This window comes from Microcebus murinus, chromosome 7, assembly GCF_040939455.1.
Source record: "Microcebus murinus isolate Inina chromosome 7, M.murinus_Inina_mat1.0, whole genome shotgun sequence".
Taxonomy (NCBI): Eukaryota; Metazoa; Chordata; class Mammalia; order Primates; family Cheirogaleidae; genus Microcebus; species Microcebus murinus.
The window spans coordinates 83,831,862-83,858,313 of NC_134110.1; the positions used below are offsets into that span (position 1 = coordinate 83,831,862).

The 26,452-nt window shown below is 43.4% G+C and overlaps 1 long non-coding RNA gene and 1 pseudogene across 1 annotated transcript; one reads left to right on the forward strand and one right to left on the reverse strand.

The window, feature by feature from the left end:
- Nucleotides 1-787: 787 nt before the first annotated feature.
- LOC142871944 (uncharacterized) lies at nucleotides 788-22,437 on the reverse strand. Its single transcript, XR_012920197.1, has 4 exons — nucleotides 21,147-22,437; nucleotides 10,465-10,586; nucleotides 6,735-7,510; nucleotides 788-4,361 (listed from the first exon to the last, which is right to left on the reverse strand). It is a non-coding gene; the product is annotated as an uncharacterized LOC142871944 (long non-coding RNA).
- Nucleotides 9,779-10,063, forward strand: LOC142871885 (non-histone chromosomal protein HMG-17 pseudogene; annotated as a pseudogene).
- Nucleotides 22,438-26,452: the final 4,015 nt, after the last annotated feature.

Sequence of the window (26,452 nt, forward strand, 5' to 3'; positions counted from 1 at the left end):
TCCCTCCAATTTCTCACTTACTGGCTTCAAAGGTGATTCTCAATGTCATCAAGATTAAACCAGATCTTAGGGAGGAAACATAATGCTGTAGTTAGGAACGGAGCCTCAGACTCTAAAACTGGGATCTGAATTCCAACTTTGCCATTTATAAGCCATGTGACTTCGGGCAAGTTATTTACCTTCTCATCTGTAAAATGGGGATAATAGCAGCGCATAACTCAGAGTGTTGCGGGGGACTTCACAATATACAGCAGGGAAACCACAGAGCACAATGCCTGGCACATACCCCCAAAACATTCGTTATCTGTTCTTGAAAATTGAACATGGCCTAAAATTTCAGTTTGTTTAAAATCATCATAGTAAGAGAGAGAGAGGGTGGTTTTCACAGAAAAAAGGCAGAATTTGGAACCAGAAAACCCGAATTCCAGTTCCGTTTTTCCCACTCACTGGCTTACGTGGCCTTGGACTGTTTAATTCTTTGAACTTAGATTCTCTTTGTGTACCCAGTAAAAAGATAATAGATATATTGTAGGGGCAATGAGAGGATCCAATAAAATAAGGAAAAATGTTTTGCAAACTCAGCAAATATTATTAATAAAAATGGCACTAAGAACACATCATCTGCACAAACCTAAGGGCTAACATGTGACTAAAATGCCCAGTTTCCTAACTAGAGAGCTGCATGTACAGGGGTCTCAGGACCAGGCTGGCTGGCCATGGTGGCCCCGACCCCCACCCCCACCCCCCCGCGCCATGTCCTGGGCCACACCCGCCATGCTGCCTCTCGGTCTTCCCACTCTGTTTCCTATTCTGGCAGCTTCCGTGCTGGGAATGAGGAGTCTGCACCATGGGAGGTCTCTTCTAGCAATATTTGATATTCTGCCAACTCCCCTAAAAGGAAAGCAATGAGTAGAAGGAAGGGCTGGTGTGACATGAGTCTCTGTGCCCACATAGCCAACCAAGAAGTGAAGGAGGAAATCACAGGTAACCTCCCTCCAAGAAACTCCTTGGCTGTGTGAAGGAATAGAGCTAGAACGGGACTTGTGTCGCTCACCGAGGACTTGCCAACCACAACCTTGCCACATGTATTTCGGGGCAATGAAGACATTATTTGAGAGAAAGACGAGGACGACAATTGTTACTATCTTTATATGAGACCCAAAAAGAGGACCTAAGTAAGAAGGCCCATCTACAGTAATAAGCAACTAACTTATGACACTCAAAAAGCAAACGGTCACCCCAAAGAAATGTTTAAAGCCAAATGCTTTTACATTCGTGTTTAGAATTTATGAAGTTTTTTCATAAGCTACCCTTATGGAAGCCTCCCATAAAACTATTTCTCTTCTTCCAAGCCATATTGAACACTTGTAGAGACTTGCTTTTTGTCTCCTGCTGAAGAAAATAATAATAATAACAACAACACTTATTTTGCAAACAGGAACCCAAAGTGCAAAGAAGCTAAAGCTGTGGCAGGGTTATCCTAACACAGTAGTGCTGGCCGTAGGAGTTCTGAGTCCTTCTCTAAGTTATCCAGCAAAATAGCACATGGATCCTTGCTCTATTTTATAAGGAACTGTGTTGATTTGAGTTTACCTGTGTTCTCCAGGTAACTGGTGTCATGGGACCTGTCAATTCTCACCATTAGCCCTGCTATAGCACCTTGGGAAAGGCTAAAATATCTATAACCTTGGAACAGAGGTTTTGGGAAACAAATGTAATAAAAGTTTACAAATAACAACTGGAAAAATAGCTATTATTTTCACAGGAAACCCCAAATTCCCCAGATTACCAGGCTGTATCTGTTCTCTTCCTCGTGCACAAGGCGAAAGAATTAGACCATCCTCTTGGTGCAGTTTCCTCGGAATCTGACTTGGACCATCCATTCCAGTCTATCTAGCACTCACGGGAACATCTGTTATTTTTTAATGTCTTACCCTCCACTGTGTAATTGATTCACTGTCTTATTTTAAAAACTTCTACTTGTACCTCCACAGTTCCCAACAATTGGAAAGGAAAAAAAATGTGCTATTTCCTTCCAGCAAAGCTATCGTCTGAGACCATTGCACCTTCTTCCTATCCTTTGCCATAACTTTCCATAGAACATGCGGAGTCACTGCTGGGTCTCCTCCCCTACTTACCAGCCCCGCATTGGACATCAAAAGGCCTCACTGCCCTGTCAGCCCTCCAAGCTGTGTTTCTGTCCTGTGTATTTGTGTTCTAGGCTTACTGTGACAGCAATCGTGTTCCTAATATCTAATTGCATATGTTACCATATATGATACGGAACGACCTGGAGTCAGTGAAGACTGCTGGTGGCTCACCTCACCCGTTAGTTATCCCTTTCCTAACCCTGAGGAAGTGAATCATCTGTCCGGTGAGTTTGGGGAAATGGCCTGGGCATGCTCCCCTCAGCCCCTTCTGGGTTCCCTTCCAAAGCCAGCCTGGCTGCAGAGAGGGACCTTCAGGGCACTTCCCTAGGAGATGGGGACAGGGCCTGTCCCCGCAGAGGAAGCCAGCTCATCCCTGCTGTTCCAGCTACTGGGGACAACACCCAGGGAAGGGTGGCTCTTGGCATCTGCCTTTCTCTTGCTTTCATCCTTCACTCAGTTTTGCAATGGAGCAGGAAAGAGCCAGAAGAGTATTAAACTATCATCCCTTAAAACCCTAATACCAGGAATCTTATTAGCCCCTCACCCAATCCCACCATTTTCTCCATCTGAGCCAATAGGTGGGTAGTCCTTCTCTCAACGCCAGTCGTCATTTGCGTCACATGGCTGTCTCATCTCACATGGTACCCTTTGTGATTCCTGCCTCTTCCCATTAAATAAAAGGAAGTGAGCTAGAGAGGTCTCATTTGTGCAATTTTGGAATCAGTAAATCTCTACAAAGGTAAAGCCGACCCTACCAACTCTCACTGAGCACACAACATTTCGAGTTGCTTTTCTAGCAATGGAAATGGAGTCGTCCTGAATCATGCCACTCTGTCGCTTGGGCTCATGGAGGTAAGCAGGTAGCCAGCCGTAAGAGTGCAATCTAAGCTGTGGGAAAGAATGACACTAACACGCGCGGAGCTGCACCCACAGCCTTGGGATATTGAGCTCAGTGCTGTAACAGTGTGAGCAAATCATTTCAGGCAAAACAGTGAGCTATAGCGATTGACATTAGCTAGGAGATAGCAATGGTGATGTACTGAAGCTCCAGGGCTGGCCACATACGTTCAAATCTCAGCTTTCCACTTTATGATTGCTTGGCTTTAGGCATATTATTTTACCACTTTGACTCAGTTTCTCATTTGTGAAGATAGATAATAATATCTATTTGCAGGTTTGGTGCAAAATATAGAATAAATATTTGTAAAGCATTAGATAGTGTCAAGTATATAATAAACATCCAATAAATATTGGCTGTCATTATTTGCATTTGAAGGTAATGGTACGTATAGACACAAGCAGTGGGTAAAGATTCAAATGGAATGAAACATCTGGTGTCTCATAATTGCCTAACGTGGCTCTGTCCTTAACGAGTTTAACAGAGCACTTTGAGATAATGTGTTCAGCCTGTTTCTTAACCTAAGTAATTATGTACATCTACTACAAATTGTAATTGATTGGTAAATTGCATGCTAAATGCTAATTGAGCTGCCAGCCACAGGTGTGATGGTGCTATCCCAGATAATGACTTAGAAACACTTGGGATTTCAGTTGTCGCTGGTCCCTCAGAGCCTTGCCTGCTCCCTAATCTGTTCACCCACCTCCGAATCATGCCAGATCTGCAGGCAAGATCTTGCCTGTAACCCTGGTTTGCAGCCCCCAGGTGGGATATCCCAGAGGTGAGCCAAAAATAGGTGCAGCACATAGAACAAGGGAGAACTTGGAAAGAGGGTATGAGAGCCAAAGGCATCACTTCAAATTCCCTAAGTGGCACAGAAAAACAGCAAAGCAAGCCGAGATCAATTTCCACGGGGAGCATCCTTGCGAGAAAATGCACTGAATGCCCACAGAGTCCGTCAGAATTCGGGTTTCATCTTTTCTTTGAGCTCTACACACAATCGATTCCATTCTCTAATTGCCATGTATGCTTTAACTGGAAGAAACATGGTATGTTCTGTTTTTGTGGTAATTGATGGTCTTGTTCAGAAAATGTAACACTCCACCGGTTCCTGAACCAATTGTTCAATTAAGTTGTCGCCATATTTCCCGGGCCAGGTGGCTCCGCTGTGTGACAGGCGGCATCCTTCTTGCTCTCACAGGAGGGGCTCATTCATACTTCCACAGCTGCCACCTCGCGTGCTGTAACTGAAGAGTCCAAGTCACAGTTGAAAGGAAGAATACGATTTCCGGTTCGTTTATTCCTGTAGAATTCTGCAGTGAAATTACAAATGCAACACTTAATAGAGATCAGGCTATAATTAAGTTTTTAATAAATGTATCTGCATATGTGATGAAAGCTAAGTAGCTGCTTTCAACTCAGGGTTTAGGGGGGAAGCTAAAAGGCATTTCAAAATGCAGAAAAAGGTGTGTGCATGGAAAGTGGGTTTTGTGACCGTGAGCCCAAGGAGCTGGACACTGGGTTGGCCAGGCAGCTCCTGCCCACACATCTCCCCTGAAACTCCACGAGGTACTGGTGGATACATCTCTCCTGATCCCAACATGGTAACCAACAGAAAACTCCTCACACTTCAGGTGAGAAGGCAGCTAAAGAACATTGCACAACTTCTGTGGCTCCAAACATTCTGAAAAGAGTTAGAGGATCTAGTGCCATGGCACAGACCCCCACTGACAGGGGCAGATGGGGCAGAATGTAGTTTCCCCACTTCTGTAAATAGACTTTTAAGTCAACACAGCTACAATTATAATTTGTCTTGAACATTGATTCTAATCTATCACAATAATGAATTGAGGAAAACAATGGTGAAATCAAGAGAAATGTCTCTGACCAGTTCTGTCTACATTACAATTCTCATTCTAGCAGAACCAGCTTTCAGAGTCTTCAATGCCTTTCTTCAATGCCTGCCAAGGCGATTCTAGCATGTCCAGCTCGTTTACCACAAGCCAATGTTGTTTTCAAGCTCCAAGGGACCTTCCCATCAGCATGTAAGGACTGGCTCTGAGTGCCCTTGCCAAATATATTAAATTCTGCCCATATCAAACACTCTCCCTTATTAGTTTTGTATTCTGCCTTCTCTGGTCCAAATTCTCAACACCAATTCCCAGACTTAGTCTTCCTGTTTTTGCTGGTACATAGGAGCCTGTCCTGTAGCTCTTTTGCTGAATACTCCTTTCCTTCTCATAACAGGGAAAGTCTGTCCCTGCCCGGGCCATGCTGAAACGTCATCTTCAATGTTGGTCTAGAAGCAGTGGAGAGAGGCAGATCTTGAGAAGGACAAGAACCATGTTGTGCAGCATCCGTCTACGTGGTCCCCAGACGCTGTAGGTCGAATTATGTCCCCTCAATGGTACTCTGAAGCCCTAACTACCAGTCTCTATGAATGTGACTTTATGTCCAAATAGGGTCTTTGCAATTGTAATCAAGCTAACATGAGGTAATACCTGAATAGCATAAACCCTGATCCAATATGACAGGGGTTTTTATAAGAGGAGGAGAAGACACACAGGCACAGAGAGGACAACACTGCATAAAGACAGAAGCAAAGAATGGAGCAATGTACCTACAAGGCAAGGGATGACAAGGGTCACTGGCAACCACCAGAAGCTAAGAGAGAGAGGCACGGAGCAGATTCTCCCTCGGCACCTCCAAGAAGGAACCCTGTGGGCACCTTAATTTCAGACTTCTGGCCTCCAGACTTCTGGCCTCTCTGGTGTATGAGAGAATAAATGTGGGGTATTGGGAACACACAGTTCATGGAAATTTGCCCCAGCAGCTCCAGGAAACTAATAGACCAGTCAATAGGCAGTTGCTCTGTCCCACCCCTGCCAGCCCAGAGCTGTTAGGAGAATCTTAGGGTTTATACCCAACCCAGATCTCCGATTTCCACTCTTTCCCTGCCAGGGCCCGAGTTTTAGCATAAGTGACTTTCCAGGATTGTTGGTTTGGCCTCCTTTGTGTTATAACCCTATCACAGATACAGCCAAATCTAGTGCCTGATTCTCAGCAGTCAGCCCTCTGGCTTCAGGAGGTAAGGACCTATCCAAATGCGGCCTTAAAGGCCTTCCAGTTTTCACACTGTGCCCTGAGTTGATAGTTTGCTTGTCTGAGTATGTCATTCTCTTTCTTTAAGGTTTCTGTGGCCATTGACACTACTAGCCCATCGTTCTCCAGTCCTCTAACCACCATCACCCACTCCTGTCAAGCACTAGCACTACTGTACAAGCCTCTCCTTCTTCCTGCACCCCACCCCAGTCCACCCCAGGTGAGAGGGTCAGTGTGACTATAAGACTTGCACAGCTTATCAGCACCACGTGAACCCCAGCGATGGGGCCCCTGTTGCCCTCTGGCCAGGCAATGGGCCAACTTCAGGGTCTCATTGTAAGGATCTGCTCCCTTGGACCAGTCCTGATACCAACCGCCTTAGGCTGGAATCTCCTGAAGGGAGAGCCTGAGACACAGATTGCATAAGAGGACTTTATTTGGAAAATGATCCCAGGAAGCACTATAAGAGAGTAGGGAAACGAGACAGAGAAGGAAAGGAAGCTAAATGGGTATGAGCTGATTACCACTGTGGGCAAGTGGGGCGCAATCCCACTGGAGAACTCCAGGAACGTCACAGAACTCACCTCAGGGTGCTCTCAGCTGTGGGGCTAGGAAGCTGGGCTATGTGTCCACCAGCTCCCATCTGTCACTGACCCAGGGCTGCTCCTGGCAGTGTTGACGTTGCAGTGCTTCTGGCCTGCCCCGCGCATGGGCCAAGCATGCTCCACAGCCATCCACTGAGCGCTGCGTGTACATGCAGGAAGAAGCAGTTGCCTGTTCAGGAACAGTGATGCCAGCGATACATGTGGAACACAGACCATGGCTGCGACACGCCCAACACAGCAAACTCAGGGACAATGGAATAGCACACCCTGGTTCTTAGAATGAGAACCAGAATAAGAGCATGCTAACCCAAAACAATCAAACAACGCATAGAAGTCATTTACTATATGGTTATTTCTTGAGTCACACCATGAAAAGTCTACCTGTCACCCCCAGGTTCAAATGCAGGATTCTAGGGTTTGTTATGTAACGATTTCTAGTGAGGATCACATTCTAATTTAGGGAATGCTGCCATTTGGAAACAATTTACATTGTGTTACAGTTGGTCTTGAAATAAAAAATATATAAAATATAGTAGAGCTGGAACCCGTACTACTAAGTGAAGTATCCCAAGAATGGAAAAACAAGCACCACATATACTCACCAGCCAACTGGTATTAACTGAGCAGCACCTAAGTGGACACATAGAAACTACAGTAATAGGGTATTGGGCAGGTGGGAGGGGGGAGGGGGTATATACATACATAATGAGTGAGATGTGCACCATCTGGGGGATGGTCATGCTGGAAACTCAGACCTGTGGGGGGAGGAGGAGAAAGGACATTTATTGAAACCTTAAAATCTGTACCCCCATAATATGCCGAAATATAAAAAAATAAATTAAAAAGCTTAAAAAAATTTAAAAAATATAGTGTCAATATAGTTGTTTGCTACAAAAAATAGAACTTTTATCCGACCCTGTGCTTCATGCCAAATAATGCCAGGTCTGGACTTTCAAATAAGGGGCTATCATGCCAGTCAGAACATCGAGCACCAGTGTGACTGGGCTCCAGATGGATGGTAGCTATGCCAGTAGAGAGGGCTGTGGTCCCCAGCAACTGCCAGGAGTTACCGTGCCTTTGTGTTTAGTATAAAGAGCACTAAGTATTTTCCATGATGAACACACTCAGTCTATTAGGTTGGGCCATATAATGTTGCTGATCGTCTATGATTTTTGTACTAGAAAAATTGAAAATTTCATATTATGTAAACTACTAATTCCCTAATTGAGTTACGTCAGCTTTCCTAGACTCAGTACAGGCTAAAAAGTAATGAGTGGCAACTGCTGAACTAATATTTTTTTTAAGTTAGAGGAAATTTCTGGTTTTAAAATGACATAAGCAAGCTGGCATGGCCCCCTTCTTCTCTTAGAAATCACCCCAAAACAAAGCAAGCTGGCATGAGCCCCTTCTTCTCTTAGAAATCACCCTAAAACAAAGACAATAGGAAACATAAATCAAACCACACCTTTGATGAAACTAGAAGACATATATAAACCCCCAAATGCAAACTATGGCAGGAAACAGCCAGAGGCAGGGAGCATCTAACAAGGTGCAGGAAGATGCTACGAGAGAAGCCTGCAATGGCAAATCTCAGCCAAAGTGGCAAGCACAACAGGCAACACATACTAGGGCAAAACCAGTGGTTCCTGATTTAGAACAGTAGCACCAGGAGAATCAAGGAAGGCAGAGCTAAATAATAAATCAATAGTCATGCCATGTTTGCAGGAAGCAGTCTGTCTGTGAGGCAGAGTGGATACCGTTGCCCATTCTTACTGGCTAAAAAGGAAGTAAGGATTACATTAGCCTGCCTACTACTGCATCTCAGGAAAAATGTTACCTTGAAACAGGAAGAATTCTTTCCAGCCTGAATATGACCTGACTTCCACCACTACCATGACCCCTTTCCAACATACACACACAACCCCTGCAAATAGATGCTCCAAGAAGATTTCACCTCATTCAAAGAAAAATCATCAAAAAGAACCCAGTTCTAAAACAACATAATTTACAAAGGTATAACTGTAGCATTGTTTGTTATGGCAAAACGTTAGAAACTTACTAAATGTCCATCAATAGGCAACCAGTTAAATAAATCATATTATATCCAAATGATATCTATGCATATTTTTAAAAGAATGAGGTAGCTCTCTATGTACTAATATATAACAATATCTATATTAACCAGGATAGCTTAGGTTATACAATAAAAACAACTTCAATGCCTTAGTAGCCCAAATAAACAAAACTTTATTTTTTCTATTGTGCAACATGTATTCATGGAACAGGGGGATGCCCTGCACCATATGATCCTCACTCAGGGACCTGGGTTCATCATGCAGAACATCATAATTATAGCACAGGGGGAAAGAGAAAAAGTCATAGAAGTTCAGCAACCTCATATGGCCCAACCTAATAGACTAAGAGTTTTGTTCATTGTGGAAAACACTTAATGCTTTTTATGCACCTGCTATTAATTTTTTCTACCTAGAAGTGACACATGTCATTTCTGAGTATATTTCACACATTCAAAACAGTCAATGGGTCACTTAACTGCAAAAGGTTAGAGGTGCCTCCCTACTGCTTAGCCAAGAGAAATGGAAGTATTGGTGAGAAGCAATGATGTTTACCAGCATTTCCAAGAGACGTTATTAAGTGAAAGGAAAAAAAAATCAAGCTTTATTCTTTATATTAAAAACATATTACACTTTATATTCTGGATATGCATTGAATAATTCTGGAAGAATAAATTGATAATAAGGAGATAAGTCCAGGTAAGCATAGGAAGACTAGGTGATTTAATTTTCTGGAAGGCTTAATTTTTACTATATGTGATTTTGTATCATATTTCATACTATATGCATGTATCACTCAAAAAATGTACTTAAAAATGAAAATAAAAGGTATATGCCCTTTGGGACCAGTCTGAAGAAGAGGAGGCGATTACCATCCCCAGACTGACTAAAACCCACGCACCGCTGCATCCTCCAGTCCAGCGCCTACATCCTGCCGCCACCGTGGCCACCATGCCCAAGAGAAAAGCTGAAGGGGATGATAAAGGAGATAAAGCCAAGGCAAAGGACAAACCACAGAGAAGATCCGCGAGGTTTCTGCTAAACCTGCTCCTCCAAAGTCAGAGTCCAAGCCTAAACAGGCCCCTGCAAAGAAGGGAGAGAAGGTACCCAAAGGGAAAAGCTGATGCTAGCGAGAAGGGGAATAACCCTGCAGAAAACGGAGATGCCAAAACAGACCAGGCACAGAAAGCTGAAGGTGCTGGAGATGCCAAAGTGAAGTGTGTGCATTTTCCATAACTGTGTACTTCTGGTGACTGTACAGTTTGAAATACTATTTTTTATCAACTTTTATAAAAATGCAGAATTTTGTTTTACTTTTTTTTAGGCTATGTTGTTAGCATACAGAATACTTCATTGTTGTTTTTGGGGGGAAGGGGCATATGTCACTAAGAGAATGTCCCCAAAGCTAGATCGATAGGGGGAAAATACCTTTCCCTTCTAGTTTTGAGAGACTTCCTCTTGGCTCTCAGGAGGAAGGATTCCCTGACGTTGACACATAGCCACCTTGGCACAGATGCCTTGTGGTATGGAAAAACTGATTTGTTTTTATGTCCTATTCTCCCTCTCTGCCTTCAGCATAGTCTTAACTGCCTTAAACCCAGACACCTCTTGGGGCCTGACCTCCAATAATTGCTTACCAGTATGTCGGGTAACCTGGACTTTCCAGCGGCACCACTGAGATGGCATCCCTCAAAAGAGCAGCAGTCCCATTTGTAGATTGTGGATCTTCAGATAAATTCTGCCATTTTCATTTCATTTCCTGAAAGTCAGGGTCAGCTTGCGAATAGTTGTTAAACAACGTGCTAAATGTGAAATGTCAACCCTCACTCTAAACTTTCCCTGTTCAGAGCACCAAATGCAGACTTCATTGGGTTTTATAGTGGCTTTCTGATTTCGGTAGACCATAGAAGAAGGGAGTTTGAAAGTTGTTGTACACTGTTAACAATTGTCTGCCTGTGTCCTGCCTGAAATACCATGATTGTTTATGAAAAGTACCTTTAATAAAGCTGGATACAGTTTGGCTTGGGGAAAAAACAAAAAAGGTATATGCCCTTTGATCCTAAAACAGAAAGGGTAATATAAGGAATTTATCCAATTTGCCTGTCCTTGAATAAAATGATGGGTTTCCCAGAAGAAATGTGTGAGCCCAGAAGACATTTTTTTAACTATTTAAATTTATAGAAATTTAGTATGGCTTATAAGTAAAATTTCTAAATTTTAAATTTGGAGACAGTGACAATAGATCTTGGCCTGCAATGAATCGACAGTGCCCATGTCAATGTCCGTGAGAAAGACGACCAGATACCCACACAAGGCAGCCATCCACTTTCAGCCAGAACAGGGAGAGACTCAGATTCTTGATTAAAGCACTCTGGATAGGACATGAATCTGTCATCTGTCTGTCCACGAAAGCCCAACTATTTTCTAAAAGCAGCAGGGACTATATCAGGGAGAGAGGGATGTTCTTTCCTTATATAAACTGCGTGTCTAGTACATTTCCCCAGCCCAGGATCATTTTTAATGTAAACGTCATCTTGTTAAGGAACTCCTTGTTCTTTCAAAGTTCCTGAAATCACTAATTAGCTATGCTACATTAATAGCAACTTCTGGGCTCTGTATCTTTCCATACTTACAGTCCTGTGGTGAGGGGTGGAGGGAGTAGGGGAGACCAACTACGAGAGAAGATATATTTTTCTAGCAAACCCCCCTCTACCCAGGGCGATGGCCTCATTTCACACTTGCATCCCAGAAGCACAAGAGCCCACAGCTGAAGTGAACCACTCCCAGTGCCTCAGTCTGGGACTCTGACCACTGGCAAGAGTGAGGCTGTGTCTCCCAAGTGACCGCAGGCAGGATCCACTTTGATCTCTCTCTGCGTGCTGAGACTGGGGCCAGAGAACACGAACAGAGCTCCTTTCCAGCCGTTCTGTGCCTTCCTCAAAAAACCACCAGTTTGCATGTGACGCAGCAAAGCCTGGATGAATGTGGATCTTGTCCTGGTTTACACGCAAGAAGACGAATTCAAAGACAGAAGGAATGAGAGGTGAAATGAGAAGGGAAAGGTTTACTTCTTATAGAATTGGCCTCCAACAAAATGGTGCAACAAATCATGGATTGCTAGGAAGCCTCGTGTGAGAGGAGGGTCTCCTGCCTCCAGGCCAGGCAGGATTTTGGTCCTTTAAAGCAGTGGTACCCAACCTTTTTGGCACCAGGGATCGTTTTCATGGAAGACAACTTTTTCCATGGACCAGGAAGGTGGGGATGGTTTCAGGATGATTCAAGCACATTACATTTATTGTGCACTTTATTTCTATTATTCTTACCTTGTAAAATATAAGGAAATAATTATACAACTTACCATAGTTTGGAAACCCCTGTTTTAAAGGACTAGGATGCTAATGAGGAAGGTGCCTAATTTTTATGAACTCACAGAAAACCAAGGTCCCAGGGGAACCCCAACTAAGCCCAAAGAAAATGACCCCACAATCAGAGTAAGTCGCTTTGGGGAATTTGTCCAATTCCACATCCTTTTATTGCTTTCACATAGCCAACAGAATCATAAGAAATTAATTTTTATAAGATTATACATAAATGCATTCACTAATAAGGAAAAATGCTTTGCCCAACCATATGTCCTGATTACTATTCAGGCAATATTACCATTGTATCTTCATTTATACAAACAGCACTTATCAAGTACCTACCACACGCTAGGCACTATGTTAGATACCAGGAATAGAAAACTCAAAAAGTCACTGTCCCAGTGGCTCACAAGTTCACTAGCTAGACATGTAACAAACAATTCTATATAACAGCTGCATTGATCAGATTGCTTGCTACGTCATGAGAACTCAGTATTTGTTGAAAAAATAAAGTTTAAATAAAGGAATGAGGGAGACTCATAAAAAGAGGATATCTAAGCCTGAACTGGGTCAGGAGACGCCACAGAGGAGGTGACAGATGAACTAGGAGTTCCTGGATGCATAGAATTCTCCTGGAAGATGGGCAAGGGTGGAAGTAAGCCTGCCAGACAGAAGCCACCATGCATGGAAAGGCCCAGAATTGTGGAAGATGGCGCCTTCACCGCGCTGCAGAAAGATCGCACCATAGCAAGGGCTCGCGCGGAGAAGTGGCAAGGGATGACTGAAGTAGGGGCAGAGCCCAGGTCACAGAACACAGACTGAGGAATCTGGCACTTCTGCTGGGGGCAAGGAGGGAGGAGGATTTCAGCCCGGGTATAACACGATCATAGCTGTAGTTTGGAGACAGTCTCCCTAGCAGCTGTCTGGAAGGTAGAACTGAGCACAGCAAGAGTGGACACGAGGACTTGAGGGGACATGAGGTGAAGGAAAGAGGAGGGTCTGAGAAATTCTTCAGGTCAGGATAGGATCAACAGGGCAGTCTTAGTGACTAGAGGAGTCTGGGAACACAGGGAGAAGGAGGCAGCAGGAAGGATCCCTCTAACGATTTTAGTCTGGGTGAAACACTTGGAGTCTCACTGGGGAGGCGGTAAGAGCAGAGAGCCAGGGGTGGGAGAGAGTTCGCTCATAAATTTTAGGGGGGTGGATATTGACCTTGAGATTAGCTGGAATCAGATGGAAAAATCCAGTAGGCAATGGGAGCAGGTTTTGAAGCCAGGAGAAATGGCCCAGAAGATTAAGTTTTGAGAGTCACAGACACCAGGAGCTTCTGATACTCTGAAGGTAAAAATCAATATAAACTATAAAAGCAAATAACATTTATTGAGTGCTCACAATGTGCTTAGCACTGACCGTGCTTAGTGCTGTCCACGGATTACCTCATTTGATTCTCACAACAACTCTTCAAATTAGATGTGATTTCTTATTTTCCAGGTTTTTTTTAGATGAGCCACTGAAACGTACAGAGATGGTGCAAAGTGTCCCAGATCTTATAGCTAGTAAGCCAGGGCTGGAGCTGAGAGGTTCTGAATAGGAGGCCATGTCCAGAGTCTGCTCTAAAATGTGTTTGGCTTGGCCAGCACAGCACATTTTAATTTTTATTTCAGAATATTATGGGATACAAACACTTTGGTTACATATATTGCCTTTGCAACGCCCAAGTCAGAGCCACAAGCGTGCCCATCCCCCAGACATCATGCCCCATACCCAGTAGGTGCCAGCATAGTACTCTGATAATTAAATTTGAATGACTTTGGCCACAGCCTGCACCCACCCCCCCTTCACAGTTCACCACTCTCCCCAGCATGCCAGACAGTCTCTTATACCCGCCTACCTACTGTGGTGCACACAGAGATCAACTGTCTTGCTTCCTCCTCACGGAGGACTGCTCCTAGCCAGCTGTGAGCTCCTGCAGGGTTTGCTTCAGCTGCAGAGAGCTGCCTCCCCAAGGCCACACCCCTTCCCAGACAGCCCACATCCAATGTCCAATGAAGGGATAAAAGGGGACTCAAGGCCAGGCCATCTTGGCCCAACACAGATGACTCTGGTGGGCCACTGCAACTTCAGGGCCCCGGGGAGGTTGGCTGAGGCTGGCCGGCATGTATTGCAACTCAGCTTCTCCTCTGCCCAATCCTGCTTTCTTCCCCTCCCGTCCAAGGATGTTATTCTCCAGGGCACTTCCCAACAAACATTCTGCTCACTAAACTCTATGCCACAGCCTGCTTCCCGGAAAACCCAGCCTGTGACACATGACCTACCTGTTCCTTGAACACGCTGAATTTTGACATCTACAAAAGGATCAAGAATTGCCCTACGAGTTTCCAAATCTTTAAGACTTAGAGTACCTCACTATATAAACAAAAAAAAGCTCAGCTACCAGTGAATAACATGGACTCAGATTCCCATCCAGGTAACAAAACCCACCGGAAACTCAACCTGGGATTGCTCCAAACTTGGCTCCCACCCGCCTTTCCCAAGTCTTAGTTTTTCAATGCCTGCTGTCCGTCTCCAAGCCCACAACCTCACCTGTCTAAACCCCCAGCCCTGGGCTAGTTCAACAGAAGGTGACAATCTCAAGCTGCTGACCAGGGTCACTCCTGCCCCTACTCAGTCCATGTCAGCAGAGGGGACAACACAAATCCCACAGGGACACACACATTTCTTTGGCCAAGAACTCTGGCCCCTTCCCAAGAATCCTCTGCTAAAATGCAAATAAACTTAGTGTATACATGTATATGTTTTCCATATATGTATTGATTAAAAGGTGAGAAGGGGCCGGGCACGGTGGCTCACACCTGTAATCCTAGCACTCTGGGAGGCCGAAGCAGGAGGATCACTTAAGGTCAGGAGTTTGAGACTAGCCTCAGCCAGAGTGAGACCCTGTCTCTACTAAAAATAGAAAGAAGTATCCAGGCAACTAAAAAGAGAAAAAATTAGCCGGGCATGATGGCACATGCCTGTAGTCCCAGCTACTTGGGAGGCTGAGGCAGGAGGATCACTTGAGCCCAGGAGTTTGAAGTTGTTGTGAGCTAGGCTGGTGCCACTGTACTCTGGCCCAGGCAACAGAGTGAGACTCTGTCTCCAAAGAAAATAACTACAAAACCTAAAAAATAAAATTAAAAGGTGAGAAAGACACCCAAATATAAACAATGGTTTTCTCTGAGTTGTAGAATTATTGGTATTTTCTTTTTCTCCATAAATATTTTCTAAGATGAGGTGCTTTTATAATAAGAAAGAAAATGATAAAATTATTTTTCAGAGACAAAAAGATGTGCCCTTCTCCCTTACAAATAACCTTGGAAAAGGAAGCACATCAAACTGTGAGTGTGAGAGGGAGGTATTAAGACCTTGCCATTCACTAGTCAGAAAGCCGGAGCGCTGAGGAAATGGATGGAAGATAAGCCCAGACAGCATGGAATAGTCCCACACTGGGCGAAGCCAGCCTCGGGTGGGTCAGTTTTATAATTAAGGCATCTAAGGTCACGAGAGGAAGAAGGCTTTGCGAACGTGCACATGGACACCTTGAGACTCACCTCCTCTGCAGTCCCGCCTGCCACGTCCCTCGGCCTCCTGGGCCACCTGTCCCTGCAGGGCCCAAGGCTGCAGAAGGAGCCGACAGCTGCATGTGCTTTCGCTGGATGCCCAGGTGGGGCTTCTTCCTCCTTCTGCCCTCGAGTGACCTCTGAGGTCCCCTTTATCTCTTGCCCTTGAATTTAGGGGCTAGAGCTAAGCCAAAGCACTTGAATCCTGACTCCCCGCCTTCAGGCCCTACCCTCGCCCTTCTCATCGTCCAGAAGAGCAAAGAAACTTCCGAACAGAAACCCAGAGAGACAAGAGCACCAGGAAGGAAAGGGAACCGACCGCTCTAGCTTGCCTTCTTGCGCTGCACGGATGCCTTCCCCCAAAGACCCACTTCACCTGCGTCTCCAAGCCCCTCATGGCCTTGCAGCCCTCCCTGGCTGGCTGGCGTGTTTGTTCGCCTTGGTTCTCATAGGCATGACAATGACATACACCTGTGCTCCGCTGGCCCCCAGTTGGCCCCTGACCCAGAGCTGCGTACCTGCGTGTGGGAACATCTGCTCCTCTTTCCTGCTGTGAGGGAGACAAGGGACACTCGGGGCTGACCCCAGACCCATCTCTGCCTGATCCCCCGGCCCCACTCCTAACTGCACCGGACTGCCCCCATTAAAGCTTGGCGTACACCTGCCCTGTGTGATCCCCTCATATCCAGATGTCACTAGGGTACCCTCCCCCTAATTCCCATTAAAGCTTGGCCCAGGGAGTGGGGGACAGGGAGAAAACAAATAGGGGAGCCCTAGCCTCTGTCTTCCTGCTCCCCATCTCTCTCTTCTTCTCTGTGGTGGACAAGGTCTGTGCTCTGCCCAGGTCCCCTTGGGTACCCTTTTCACCATTTTGTGCCCTCCCTGGTGTCCATAGACTTTTATCTTCAATAGCCAACACCTGAGGATCTTTTCTTGCCATGCCACCTTCTATGCTTTACCTGCATATGTGAAAATTGGGGGTGTCTGAGAATTTATGTCCCCAAAACCCAACCCCTGTCCCCATGGACCTTCACCACTGGCTAATGGGGGCAGGAAGGTGGAAGCCTCTGCTCCCTTGCTTGGGGTTGGGACAACTCTGGGGCACAACCCTTACCCCAGAGTTCCCCTGCAGCTCAGGATGAAGCTCCTTCCACGTGCGGCTCACCCCACTCCCTCGCTGGTCCCCCTGGCGGCCATCTTTACCATATCGCTCCTCTCAGCGTCTGCTGCCAGGGAACCCAGTTGAAGTCACTCTCTCTCTACCTCTCTCCTTTCTTATTCCTAGGATGTGTGAGCTCCAACCCTTTGTGTAGTCAACATTCCTTCTAACACAGCTCATCAAACCCTGCCTGCCACATCAGAGAGACCACTGACCTTTTTATATATCTTTCTAAAGAGCTACCAAGAAAGGCTGGGCACAGTGGCTCACACCTGGAATCCCAGTGCTGTGGGAGGCCATGAGGCAGGAGAATACCTTTTGAGCTCAGGAGTTGGAGACCAGCCTGAGCAAGAGTGAGACCCTGACTCTACTAAAAATAGAAAAATTAGCCAGACATCATAGCATGCACCTGTAGTCACAGCTACTCGGGAGGCTGAGGCAGGAGGATCCCTTGAGCCCAGGAGTTAGAGGTTGTAGTGAACTATGATGACACCACCGCAGTCTACCTGGGGTGACAGAGCAAAACTCTGTCTCAAAAAAAAAAAAAAAAGAAAGAAAGAAAAAGAAAAAAGAAAAGAAAAGAAATGCCAAGAGTGATTCCACACAATCTTCTTTTAACAAAACAGATACAAACTCTGGGAAAACAAAAACCCAGGTACCCTCTTGGACTTGGCAATAATGGACAGCTGACAAGAGCCTTGGGCTAAACAAATTTATCTCAGAATTTTAAACCTAGAAGAGCCCTGACCCCTTTATTCAATTTCATGTGAAACTTGTTCAATTATTTTCAACCAAATTACAAGTTATCCTCCAGATGCTGAATTTGACCTGCTTTTTAAAAAATGGGCTAAAGACACTCAGTGTGCTCCCTCTGACATGGTTCCATAATTAACATTAACTTAAAAACCTGAGCCAGCCCTCTTTACAAAAATGCGGTCTGTGGAGACGTCGTTGGTCTTGCTTCGGGAGGGTTCTGAAAGTTTAATATGACACTAGAAGCTCCCAACATTTGAGTAACTCCTTTTTCAAATTAATGCTACTGATTATGTGATACATAAGAAAGTACCAGTAGACCCGTGCTTTGTATAACAAGGCAAAAACCTGAAGCTAAACCATTTAAAAATAAGAGATGGCCCATAACATCTCTGATCATAACATTGATCAGAGATGTAAAATCCAAAGCTCAGGGAGAGAAAGATGTGATGCTTGTCTTCTTACCAACATTCTAGACGGCCTTTAGGTACATTTTTATAATCTCTAAGTGGAAATGTTCCAAAGAATGCTGATATGTAATAATGACACAGATTCTATCAATTTATTAATAATTTTTTCATCCTCCTGCAAATTTCATCTTATTCTGCCAAAGAGAGTATAGTAAAGCAGAGAACTATTACCAAAATTATGGGTAATTTTAAAATTCAGGAGCACAAACCTGAAACGAGCATTACTACTAAATTATTAAATACTAGCACACTTCCACTACTATTTTTCCTCTTTGTAGCCAAATGAGTAGTAATAACTGGACCACAAATAGCAAGTGACTCTTGGAAAGCAGGAAATTATATATGGCATAGAATGAAAATTACATATGGTATAGAAAAGACCAAGCAAATGATATTAGCTAAGGTTTAGAGTACTTATTGCATGCCAAATATCATTTCAGAAGCTTTTCCACATTAAACCATGTAATTCTCACAACAATTCAGTGAAAGAGGTACTATTATTATTTTCATTTTGCAAAGGAGAAAAGAGAGGCACAAGTGGCAGGCCATTTGTCCCTGTGACACAGCTTGTAAGTGGCAGAGTCAGGATTTAAACTCACAGCTTTGCTCCAAAGCCCATATTCTCACCAACCTGATGCCCAGTGGCCCCCTCACTGCAGAGCTGCGTAGACAAGCCCCAGCCTCGGATGCTGCCCCCTGGGGGTGTCCAACTCTGAAGCAGAAGGAAAGTGGTAAATCAATGAAACCCTAGAGACATGTTGGGTGAGAATGAGGCAAAAAAGAGAAAAGGAATGAAGCCTGGTGGGTTTCTGGGCCAGCAAGCAGTAGCATGAAGGCCATGAGCACCTCGTACAAAAAATAACACCCTGACAAAATGAAAGCTAGGAGGTGGTTGAAGAAACTCTTGGGCTACTCAGAATTTGGAGAGATTGGAGGTCAGCACTTAAATTTGCTCTGAATGCCTAACTTTCACTTGACTTCCTCTCACATTAACCCCAACAAGGGACTGAGTTAAATTGCAAAATGGCCGCCTTCCCAGCCCCCTCTCCGCCCCTTCCCCCATGCCACCCCCCTCCAATGACAGCCACCACTGGATCTTCCCCAGATACACTCTAGAACGTCATACTCCTTGCCTCTGTGCATGGTGTTCTCTTAGACTTTTTCTTCTTACCTGGAAAATTCCTACTTCCAGGACAGTTACTAGATCATCTCAATTTTGCTGGCTTCTCCAAGGGGGCCCTAAATAATTCCCTTTGGTTTAGAAGGTGAGGTTTGGTTGTCTACCATGGACCAGGTGCAGTGCTGAGGAATCAGAGGTAGATGTGAAAGTGGTCACTTGTTAATTTCCCCCTCATCAAAGCCCCCCTAAGATAGAACCACTTAACAGTGTGTATGAGACTTGCTTTAGGCACTTTAAACAACACTTTTTCCAAGGCTACACCCTCTAGAGATTCTGATTTTCTGTATTTCATCAAATCTAAGGTGTTATTGGCTATCTGAAGTGCATTTTCTGTACAACTAAAAACAGAAAAATGTTTCAAATCAAATTATGACACAATGCTTTTCTTAACACATTGAGTGTAAGCAAGAAATGTCTGTAAGAAATGCTGATTTCAGAGACATTAAAATGTGACAGGAAATTGCATCTTAGAATCAAGTAATTTAGTTGGCCTGGTTTAGGGACACAGGCATCAGTGTGTTTTAAATGAGCCTTAGGTGACTCTATTAGAAACCACTGCCCTAATCGCTTTGCCATACATCTGATTATTCATTCATTCATTCAGGAAGCATGTTTGAACATTTAATGAGCTCCAGGTGCTGTACAGAGAGAACTACGTACATATGTTTTATGTATAATGTATATGTATAATGACAGTAGACATTAATATGCTATGGTTTCCACTCAAGGAGCTTATACCCTAGTGTAAAAGAGATAGAGAAGTTAATGATTACAATCATTTTTCTGTCTCCCTCACTAGACCATGAATGCAATAACTTTTCTTTAAACAAAATGCTCTACTTCTAACAGAATGGGAAGAGAATGTGCAAACCTTCTGTCTATGGGTGAAGAGCCTGATCTTTCTATGTTCTCATCCCTTGCTTCTTCCTACATCACTCTCCCACACTCTCAGAAAACCAAGAACAATATCACTATTTCCAGCCAAGAAGCAACTAAACCACTACCACTAATGAAAACAGGAAAGAGAGGTGTAGTTGGCTAGAAATAGCTGAAAAGGCTAAGCTCCATTGTCAACAGAGTCAGGAAAGAAAAAGAAAGATCACAAAGTTAAAATAAAATGTGGAACACAGAAGGAAGGGAATGGCAAGCTGCAGAGGTGGTCTCATCTCGATACGGCACACAAGATGAGAAGCAGCAGAGACCACAAAAACTAGCAGCAGCAAGAAGGGACAGTGAAGAATGGAAAAACAAGCACCAGATATATTCTCCAGCAAACTGGTATTAACTGAGTAGCACCTAAGTGGACACATAGGTGCTACAGTAATAGGGTATTGGGCAGGTGGGAGGGGGGAGGGGGGCGGGTATATACATACATAGTGAGTGAGATGTGCACCATCTGGGGGATGGTCATGATGGAGACTCAGACTTTTGGGGGGAGGGGGGGAAATGGGCATTTATTGAAACCTTAAAATCTGTACCCCCATAATATACCAAAATAAAAAAAATAATTAAAAAAAAAAAAAAAAAAAAAAGAAGGGACAGTGGACAAGAGAGCTGGTAACAAAGACAAGAAAAATAAACCAGAACATCTGAGCAGCTTAAAAGAGCAAATAGAATGTCAGTAGCTCTTGCTGGCACCATGTGAGAAATTTGGAGAAGAAATGAGTTTAGTCCTACCCCAAAAGTCACTCTATTACAAAGTGAGAGAGCAACTGATGTCTGGACCATTAAGATAAATGATTACTTTCTATTATTAAAATTGCCAGTAAACTCCATTTAAAAGCTTTCAGACTTACAGGGTTAAGATTGGGTCATACAGAAGATTCTCGTTTGAAGCAGTCCTGATAATATCAGATCTGTGAGGCTCTACTGCAGTGTTCAATGTAACAGCCCTGTTCATGGATAGATATAATACATTCAGATGACATTTTTCTCCCAGTTAGTACTCACTGCTAGAAAATAAAACTCCCCACTTAGACTCTTTTACTGAGTTTGCCTTACATTGATACTTAACATATTTACATTTTACCTTCACCCAAAGTGGAGAGTTTAAAATATATTAATGGATAATCCAAAAGAGTTCATAGTAGGTTTTCATCTCTAAAATATGTCCTAATTTATGTATCCCTCTCATTCCTTATAATAACCTATTATTTGGATGATCTATAATATTTAATAGTATAAATCCAAGGAGACACCACACCATATCACCAGAGTCCACCAGCAAACATCTGCCTTAACATAACTCAGAATTCTACCCATCAAAGGACGAAAGGATATGCAAACCCATGTACCAGTTCCCAAAACCTAGTCAATGATGCATTTAATAAGCTAAAGTCATAGAGAGATCTTAAGGTTATTTTTTTCTAAAAGTTGGTAGATATAGCACACTCCCCAACTTGGGCACTGGCAAACAATCCATGCAACAACAAGTGTGTTTTGAATGCCTAAGTCTGTGCTTCATCTGTGACAGACTTGAAGATATAATATTTAGTCTGTGATGCACAGAGTTTACACATCATCACCTCATTCATCTATAATTTATTGAGTTCCTAAGTTTGTAGCAGGCATTAAAGAGACAAAACTTCACAGTGCAATGGAGGAAAGGAACACATAAACATATCATTAAGGTACTATAAGGCATTTAGCACAGTGCCTGGTAATTCCAGCCGCCAAATCCATGTTTGCTGAACTGAGTGGGCACAGGAGCTCAATTTGGCTAGAGTGAAGGACTCATTGTCAGCAAACACAGAACACTGGGCTGGAGAGCCAGGGAGCTAGCTTTAACTGGATCATGAATGAGTTTGTAGGCTATGTTAAGAGGTCTGAATTTTTTTCTGGCAGACAAGTGGAAATGACTGAAGGTTCTAAAGCGAAAGACTGGCATAATCTATCCTCTCTATGTAATTGTAAAGATGATGGATTGAACGAAGCAACCTGGAGTGAGGGAGCTCTCTTAGAAAACCATTGCAACAGTTCTAGTGGAGGATGCCAAAGGCTTGAATGAGGCCAGTGGTGCCAGGAATGGAGAAGAGGATCCCAGACATGCTCAGGAATAGAACCGACAGAACTTGGGGACTAGATGAGTGAATTTCTGAAAGAAAGGGCAGAATCAAGAGTGACTCTGAGGAGTCTAGCTTGGACAACTGCCTAGAGCTTATTTATAGCAACTGATGATAGGCACAGGAGTGCAGGCACAGGGTAGGGAGGAGGACTGAGAGGCAGCTAATGGTACCACCTCAGAAATGCAGGAGTTGAGAAGCCACTGAGACATCCAAGTTCAGGTCTCCGGTGGCCATTCGGTGCTAAGAGAAATATCTGAGCAGGGGTTACCTGTTATATCTCTAAGAGATGTAACTAAGGAGACAGGACAGGATATGCAAATGGAAACAACTAATGAACAAAGAAATATAGGCTCTTTTGTATGCTAAATTGCCTTAAATGGTGTAATTATGGGTTAAGAGTTCAGAGAGCAGGGAGAATGGTGTCAGCTGGCAGAGGAGGAGAAAGGGAGGTTGGCCTTGAGGGATGAGTAGGATTTGGACAATCAGATAAAGGACATTTCCATGGTCAGAACACTCACTGTGCAAGTCAGGAGGTTAGCAGGTGCCCAGAGCAGAGAAGGGACCTGCCTGACAGGGTGTGAAGCTCAAAGCTTAGGCTATAGAGTACAAGCAATATGACTAAAAAGTGAAGGGAAAGCAAATGACTAGCAGTCCTGAAAATAAGGTCTTCATACAAAAGAGAGCAAGAACTATCGTACATTTTGAGAGAAGAATTTCAGGATGGACATGTTTAACCACCCAATCAGAATGGAGTTTGTAAGACTCATTCCATGAGCATTTTTGGCTGTGCCCAATACCAAGTTATTGCTTCACTAAAACCTTAAGATCATCTACATTTATATAGAGGATTCTGAAAAGAAAATTTTACAAAAGATATGTCCAGGCCAGGCACGGTGGCTCACACCTGTAATCCTAGCACTCTGGGAGGCCGAGGCGGGCGGATTGCTCGAAGTCAGGAGTTCAAAACCAGCCTGGGCAAGAGTGAGACCCCATCTCTACTATAAATAGAAAGAAATTAATTGGCCAACTAATATATATAGAAAAAATTAGCCGGGCATGGTGGCACATGCCTGTAGTCCCAGCTACTTAGGAAGCCGAGGCAGGAGGGTTGCTTGAGCCCAGGAGTTTGAGGTTGCTGTGAGCTAGGCTGATGCCACGGCACTCACTCTAGCCTGGGCAACAAAACGAGACTCTGTCTCAAAAAAAAAAAGATATGTCCAGGTGAAGAAGCAGAATAATGGTGAAATTTCACAATGTCAAGTATCTTACAATAAATGACTCTAACAAATATTTCCATTTTCCTGCGATGGTCCATAATAGTGTTTTGTTACTATGTCTTCTGTAATGAGAGATCCTATGTAACATATGCTTTCCCATATCCTTAGCCATCTGGACCACTTTGTATGGTGACTCCACAGTATTTATAAGCTACCAAAATCTTGCAGTAAGATTGAATGACAGGGATAGGAGCCTTTTTAACTAAAAATTGGGTCAAGGATCTAACAAAGGATTTTTATTCTTCTTCTGGGTATGGAAGTTAACATAGGAAATGTGGTGTAGAATAACAGAGACCCAATCTCTTCCACTCTCAGTTCACGTGAATTGGGTAGACTGGTGCAGGTAAGTAGACCTCTACCTACCACCATGACCACCACCTTCGCTGCCTCACGGGTAGGCACATGAGTAGGGATGGGCATTTTGATCGGTTCAGAAATGATACATAACCTGAGATAATGCAGTGAGATATTGGCAGATATAGTTGGGTACTTACACAATAACCATGTCCCAATTTACCCATTCTTCTTTGCTAAGTGCACCCTGATACCTAGCCCCAAGGGATGAATGTTAATAGTCTTAAAACTATCAAGGTACAGGCATACCTTAGAGCTATTTTTGAGTTTAGTTCTAGAACACCGCAATATAGAAAAATCACAATAAAGTGAATGACAAGTTTTTTGGGTTTCTCTGTACATATAAAAGTTATATTTATATAATACCATAGTCTATTAAGTGTACAATAGCATTGTCTCTAAAAAAGTATATACCTTAATTTAAAAATACTTTATTGCTAAAAAATGCTAACAATCATCTGAGCCTTCAGTGAGTCATAACCTTTTTGCTGGTGGAAGGTCTTGCCTTGACGTTGGTGGCTGCTGACTAATCAGGGTGGTGGTTGATGAAAGTTGGGGTGGCTGTGGCAATTTCTTAAAACAAGACAACAATAAAGTTTGCTGCATTCATTCATTCTTCCTTTCACAAAAGATTTCTCTACAGCATGCAACGCTGTTTAATAGTATTTTTTACCCATACTAGAACTTCTCTCAAAATTGGAGTCAATCCTCACAAATGCTTCTGCTGCTTTATCAACCAAATTTATAAAATATTCTAAATTCTTTTTTGTCATTTCAATAATGTTCACAGCATCTTCACCAGGAGTAAATTATATCTAAAGAAACCACTTCCTTTGTTCATCCATAAGAAGCAACTCCTCATCACTTAAAGTTTTATAATGAGATTGCAGTAATTCAGTCACATCTTCAGGCTCCACTTCTAATTCTAGTTCTCTTGCTATTTCTATACCACATCTGTAGTTACTTCCTCCCCTGACGTCTCAAACCCATCAAAATCACCCATGAGCATTGGAATCAACTTCTTCCAAACTCCTGTTAATGTTGATATTTTGACCTTCTCCCATGAATCACAAATGTCCTTTAATGGCATCTAGAATAGTGAATCCTTTTCAAAAGGTTTTCAATTTACTTTGCTCAGATCCATCAGAGGAATCACTATCTATGGCAGCTATAGCCTCAGGAAATGTATTTCTTAAATAATAAAACTTGAAAGTTGAAATTACTCCTTCATCAATGGGCTGCAGAATGGATGTTGTGTTAGCAGGCACGAAAGCAACATCAATCTCCTCGCACATCTCCATCAGAGCTCTTGGGTGCCCAGGTGCATTGTCAATGAGCTGTAATATTTTGAAAGAAATATTTTTCTGAGTAGATCTCAACTGTGGTCTTAAAATATTCAGTAACCTATGCTATAAACAGATGTGCTGTCATACTGTCATACAGCCTTTGTTTTTCCATTTATAGAGCACAGATAGGGTAGATTTAATATCATTCTTAAGAGCCCTAGGACTTTTAGAATGGTAAATGAACATTGGCTTCAAATTAAAGTCAGTAACTGCTAAAGCCCCTAACCAGGGAATCAGCCGGTCCTTTGAAGTTTTGAAGCCATGCATTGACTTCTCTCTAACTTTGCTAGTCCTAAATGGCATCTTCTTCCAATATAAGGCTGCTTCACCTACACTGAAAGTCTGTTGTTTTGTGCAGCCACCTTCATCAATGACCTCAGCTAGATCTTCTGGATAACTTGGTGCAGCTTCTATGTCAGAACTTGCTGCTTCACCTTGCATTTTTAGGTTATGGAGATGGCTTCTTTCTTTAAACCTTATCCACAATCTCTGTTAGCTGCACACTTACCTTCTACAGCTTCCTCACCTCTCTCAGTCTTTTAAGAATTGAAGAGAGTTAGATCCTTGCTCTGGATTAGGCTTTGGTTTTAAGGGAATATTGTGGCTGGCTTAATCTTTTATCCAGACCACTAAAACTTTCTCCATATCAGCATTAAGCCCATTTCGCTTTCTTATCCTTCATGTGTTCAGTAGAGTAGCACTTTTAATTTCCTTCAAGAACTTTTCCTTTGCATTAACAACTTTGCTAACTAGCTCAAAAGGCCTAGCTCTCAGTCTGTCTTGGCTTTTGACATGCCTTCCTTGCTAAGCTTAATCATTTCTAGCTTTTGATCTAAAATGAGAGACATGTGACTCCTCCCTCCATTTAAATACTTGGAGGCCATTATAGGACTATTAATTGACCTAACGTCAATACTGTTGTGTCTCAGAGAATAGGGAGGCCTGAGAAGAGGGAGAGAGATGGGGAACAGTTGGTCGGTGAAACAGTCAAAAAACACACATTTACTGATGAAGTTAGCCGTCTTCTATGGGCACAGTTCATGGTGCTTGAAAACAATTA